Source organism: Bison bison, unplaced genomic scaffold (genome assembly GCF_000754665.1).
Source record: "Bison bison bison isolate TAMUID 2011002044 unplaced genomic scaffold, Bison_UMD1.0 scf7180017864313, whole genome shotgun sequence".
Lineage (NCBI taxonomy): Eukaryota > Metazoa > Chordata > Mammalia > Artiodactyla > Bovidae > Bison > Bison bison.
Genome location: NW_011494885.1, coordinates 1423298 through 1429297, shown reverse-complemented (window position 1 = coordinate 1429297; position 6000 = coordinate 1423298). Strand labels below are relative to the sequence as shown.

Genomic DNA, 6000 nt, shown 5'->3' with positions numbered 1-6000 from the left:
TTATCTCACAGAGATAAACTGCTCTCATAGCAAAGGTTCTGTAAACTGAAGGAATGTTTTATCATTTTAAGTAAAATCTGATTGGGCTTTTAATTGGCATTGTATGGAATTTATAGGTTAATCTAGAAAGAATCTACATATTTGAAATGCTGATTTTTTTCCATTTTGAAAATGCTATTTATTTCCACTTACTAAAGTATTTTAAATGATCTTTCAGTCATATTTTTTTAGAGATTTTAAAAGATAGGTTCTTTTAATATATTCTTAAATATATTTCTAGGATTTTGTTTTACCTTTATCATGAATATATTTTTACCCATTTTATTTCATAGAGGGTTGGGTTATTTTTAACTTGTAAGACAAATATTCATACACTTTTAAAATTCAGAAATAGCATTTTTAACTTGTCAGAACAGCAGTGGTAAAACAGGGTCACCAAAGCCATGTCCATGGAGCTGTAGAAACATGTACTCTTACACACTTATTGATGAGAATGAAAATAGGTAGCCTTTTTTGAAAGAATTTCTCAGTGTATCAAATTCAATTTGTGTAACCTTCAAAGTGGCAATAAGTGTGTAATAATTTATACTTGGGAGATAGTTACAGATGTGGGAAAAGATGTGTGCATTTGACCAAGCTCAGTATTTTTTTTTTTAACCATAGGAAAACCCCACAAATGTTAATTCTCCAGTTGTAGTAAGTTAAGGCATGTGTATATGAGGACAAACCACTAAAAATATTCAGGCACACCTGTAATGACATCGAAAGTTGCCTACAAACTATTTAGAGAACAAGAAAACTTGTAGAATTACAATTATACTATGACCCCATTTTGTTCATATTGTGTGTTTATAAAGAGAGAAGGAAAAATAATGCGTGAAAGGTCAGTATCATAAGCGCTTATTTCTAGCAGACGGAATACGGGGTCTGTAATACTTTCACGGACTTCTACATATTTATTACAAAAAGTATACATTAATTTTATAACAACAGTAAAGCTATTGTTTAAAAAAAAAAAATTAGTCTGCTGGAGTAATCCCGTATGGTCAAGGATCCAGGTTATAAACTCTATAATTTTTTTTCTTTTTCTACTATTCACTTAGCACCTAGTACCAAATACAAGGTGTACAAGTGAACTGTGAAATTTGTGATTTAGATACTTTCAGAGGCTGCATCATTTTTGCTGGCTGGTAGAAGATGAGGTGTTCTGGATCATTGGGAGGACCTGTTTAGTACTTCTGTCCTACATTTTGGCCTTCTGGGATCCGGGAGCCCACAAGCCTGGCTTCAATAGAGAATAGTGCACCATAACTCTAGTCTGATGTCTCTACCTGGATGACTCTGGAGGCCTGAGGCATGACCTGGGCTGAGTCCCTTTCTGCTACCTGGGGCTGCAAGGAAAGGAATCTAAGTGACACACATATCTCAAAGATTTGCAGATTTGATTCCAAACCACTGCTATAAGCAAATACTGCAGTAAAGCAGGTCACATGAATTTTTTGGTTTCCCAGTGTACATGAAACTTACGTCTGTAGTACTATATATTGTAGTCTATTAAGTATGCAGTAGCATTATATCTAAAAAATAAATACACACCTTAATTTAAAAATACTTTTTCCCTGGGGAATTCCCTGGGGGTCCAGTGGTTAGAATTGGGTGCTTTTATTGCTGTGGACCCAACCTCTGATTGGGAAACTAAGATCCTGCAAGCCACACAGCACAGCCAAAATGATAAAATACTCTTGCTAAAAAATGCTAACCACCATCTGAGTCTTCAGTGAGTTGTAATCTTTTTGCAACAGTTAACATCAGAAATCACTGATCACAGTAAAAGGTTTTTAACAAATAAAATTTTTTTAAAAGATCACCAATCATAGATCAACCTAACAAATACAGCAATGATGAAAAAGTTTGAAATATTGCAAGAATTGCCAAAGTGTGACGCAGAGATACAAAGTGAGCAAATACTGTTGAAAAAATGGTGCTGATACACTTGCTTGCCACAGGCTTGCTACAAACTGTCACTTTGTAAAAGCACAGTATCTGTGGAGTTCAATAAAACAAGATATCAGTTCAGTTCAGTTCAGTCGCTCAGTCATGTCCGACTTTTTGCAACCCCATGAATCGCAGCATGCCAGGCCTCCCTGTCCATCACCAACTCCTGGAGTTCAACCAGACTCACGTCCGTCGAGTCAGTGATGCCATCCAGCCATCTCATCCTCCGTCATCCCCTTCTCCTCCTGCCCCCAATCTCTCTCAGCATCAGAGTCTTTTCCAATGAGTCAACTCTTCGCATGAGGTGGCCAAAGTACTGGAGTTTCAGCTTTAACATCATTCCTTCCAAAGAAATCCCAGGGCTGATCTCCTTCAGAATGGACTGGTTGGATCTCCTTGCAATCCAAGGGACTCTCAAGAGTCTTCTCCAACACCACAGTTCAAAAGCATCAATTCTTCAGCGCTTAGCTTTCTTCATAGTCCAACTCTCATATCCATACATGACCACAGGAAAAACCATAGCCTTGACTAGACGGACCTTTGTTGGCAAAGTAATGTCTCTGCTTTTCAATGCTTGCCTCATTTCAGAAGGTGATAAGTACCAAGAAAAGAAAGGGAAAGTGGGGTGAGGCAGGTGATGAAGTGCCCGGGGCTGTTACACTTTTAAATAGTAGACCTCCCTGAGAGTAACATTTCAGCAAAGAATAAAGAAGGTGAAGCAAACTTTGTGGCCACTGAGGTAAAGAACATACCAGCAGAGGAACAGTGATCAGGTTTGACGGATAACACAAAGCCCAACATTGGACCAGAATGGGCAAGTGAGGAAGTAATGGAAGATGAGGTAAGAGAGGAGGGGCTAAAGTGGATAAATTAATTCAGAAATGGAGGATCTACCTATTTATCACAAATATTACTGAGATGTATTATAGAAACCATCCTCCTCTCCATCTGATAAAAAAAGACTGTTAGGCTCTGCCATAATTAAGGGTGACTCTCATCTCTGTGGCAGATTTTACTAGATTTTTTAAAAAGTCACAGTGAAACTGAAATGTCAAGACATCAGATGACAAGAGACAGGCCCAAAGCATTTATTTCACCATTCTCTTTGTGTGCCCCAAGTTTCAATGTTAAGCTATTGTTGAATGTAATCCTTTCAGCTCCTGCCAATCACCAACTGTCTAATCTAGACTTAGAGCCGACAGAGATAGTTCTCATCCATTTTTGGGGTGTTTTGTTTGTTTTGACTCTTTATAGGTCAGAATTATAGGCTCTAATATACTCCTTATTTAATTTTAAGGCCCAATTCAATCCCAATTCAAATTTAAGGTATTGAAAAATGAAAATGTTTAATAGAAATCTTAAAATGAGAAAAAACATTAAGTCCCAACAAGGGAGCTTTCAAAGAGAATGTGAAAGCTTTCCATGTTTTCATAGTTTGTTGAAATGTATCTCTTTGAAGAGAACCCCAAACTCCTACAATTCCCTGATAAAGGACAGCACCTACTGACTAGTTCCTACGTCTTTCTGCTTCTCCTAAGGGGAAAAGTCAGGTGTCCTGTGGAAGATTTCCCAGAGTCTTCTTAAATGGAAACAAATCCTGAAAACAAAGGGAAGTAAATTTTAATTGAAAACTTGTGTGTTTATAAAAGTAAAAGATAGCCTCTTTCCCGGCTGGCACCATGGAGGGAGCAGAAGAGAAGAAAAAGAAGGTTCCTGCTGTGCCAGAAACCCTTACGAAAAAGCGAAAGAATTTCTCAGAGCTTAAGATCAAGCGCCTGCGAAGGAAGTTTGCCTAAAAGATGCTTCGAATGGCAAGGAGGAAGCTTATCTATGAAAAAGCTAAGCATATCACAAGGAATACAGGCAGACGTACAGAACTGACATTCGAGTGGCTAGGATGGCACGAAAAGCCGGCGACTTCTATGTACCCGCGAAACCCAAATTGGCATTTGTCATCAGAATCAGAGGTATCAACGGTGTGAGCCTGAAGGTTCGAAAGGTGCTGCAGCTCCTTCGCCTCCAGCAGATCTTCTGTGGCACCTTTGTGAAGCTCAACAAGGCTTCAATTAACATGCTGAGAATTATGGAGCCATACATTGCATGCTGCTGCTGCTGCTAAGTCGCTTCAGTCGTGTCCGACTCTGTGCGACCCTATAGACGGCAACCCACCAGGCTCCCCCATCCCTGGGATTCTCCAGGCAAGAACACTGCAGTGGGTTGCCATTTCCTTCTCCAATGCATGAAAGTGAAAAGTGAAAGTGAAGTCGCTCAGTCGTGTCCGACTCCTAGCGACCCCATGGACTGCAGCAAATGAATTGATCTACAAGCGTGGTTATGGCAAAATCAACAAGAAGCGAATTGCCCTGACAGACAACGCATTGATTGCTCGATCTCTTGGAAAATATGCATGGAGGATCTGATTCATGAGATCTATACCATTGGAAAACGTTTCAAAGAAGCAAACAACTTCCTTTGGCCCTTTAAATTGTCTTCTCTACGAAGTGGAATTAAGAAAAAGACCACCCATTTTGTAGAAGGTGGAGATGCTGGCAACAGGGAAGACCAGGCTTATTACAAGGATGAACTAAGGTATCTAGCAGGATTATTTTTGTAATCTGGTTAATAAACAGTTGAAACAAAAACAAACAAAAGTAAAGGATATGCCTGCAGAATAAGTACCTTTAAAGATTTTCACTAAAATATAACAAGTGCTCATTTTTAGGTGGTAAGACATTGACTCTTCACTCTTCTTTTTTATCTTGGGTAGAGATTTTTAAAATTTATTTTTAACATTTTGCTGTTATTTTATCACTGCTGTGATTGTTGTTATTATTTTACAAAGACAGAGTCCAGGTGGTCCCTCAGTTCAGTTCAGTTCAGTCACTCAGTCGTGTCCGACTCTTTGCGACCCCATGAATCGCAGCACACCAGGCCTCCCTGTCCATCACCAACCGCATCAGAGTCTTTTCCAATGAGTCAGCTCTTGGCATGAGGTGGCCAAAGTACTGGAGTTTCAGCTTTAACATCATTCCTTCCAAAGAAATCCCAGGGCTGATCTCCTTCAGAATGGACTGGTTGGATCTCCTTGCAGTCCAGGGGACTCTCAAGAGTCTTCTCCAACACCACAGTTCAAAAGCATCAATTCTTCGGCGCTCAGCCTTCTTCACAGTCCAGCTCTAACATCCATACATGACCACAGGAAAAACCATAGCCTTGACTAGACGGACTTTTGTTGGCAAAGTAATGTCTCTGCTTTTGAATATGCTATCTAGGTTGGTCATAACTTTCCTTCCAAGGAGTAAGCGTCTTTTAATTTCATGACTGCAGTCACCATCTGCAGTGATTTTGGAGCCCCCAAAAATAAAGTCTGACACTGTTTCCACTGTTTCCCCATCTATTTCCCATGAAGTGATGGGACCGGATGCCATGATCTTCGTTTTCTGAATGTTGAGCTTTATTTTTTTTTTCTTTTTTTTTTCATTAGAACTGATTCAAATGTATTCTTTTTAACGGCTGATGAATATTGAGCTTTAGTCCCTGCAGCACTGTAAACTACGAGCAACCTGGCACGGCCCTAGTGCCGCGCAGGGGCTTCTGGGGATTGTAGTCCACAGGCTACCTCGCGCATGCGCCATGGGCCGGGACGGATGCTATGGGCCACATTATTTGGGGCGCTGAGGTGAGTGTGGCTCGGAGTCACTGTGTATGGGGTGGGGGGTGGGGGTTGTGAAACTGTAGCCCGACCTTGTGAACTGGAATGAGAGGCGTAGGAAGCGGGGACTAGTGACCGATAAAAGGACTTCCTTGGCGAGGTGAAGTGGTGAGGGGCTCCCGCCCGACATCCCTGGAATGGGATCCGGAGTGGGGAGCTTGGGCTGGTTTGCGAGGTGGTGCCCCTGCAGGTTTGTAGGATGTGCAACTCCGGGTCAGAGTTGGTGTGAGTCTTGGCACGTGCATCTCAACCCAGGCGGGGGGCAGGGGGCGTGGCCTCAGGTTTTGAAGATG

General features: G+C 41.0%; 1 protein-coding gene and 1 pseudogene across 1 annotated transcript in view; both read left to right on the top strand.

Annotated features, from left to right (window-relative positions):
* The window catches only part of ZNF285 (zinc finger protein 285), a 29033-nt gene that overhangs the window by 4768 nt on the left and 18265 nt on the right, over window positions 1-6000 (top strand). Inside the window, 1 exon segment of the mRNA XM_010852682.1 lies at window positions 5480-5674. The gene's annotated coding sequence lies outside the window, so the exon portion shown is untranslated.
* On the top strand, window positions 2973-4140 carry LOC104997671 (annotated as a pseudogene).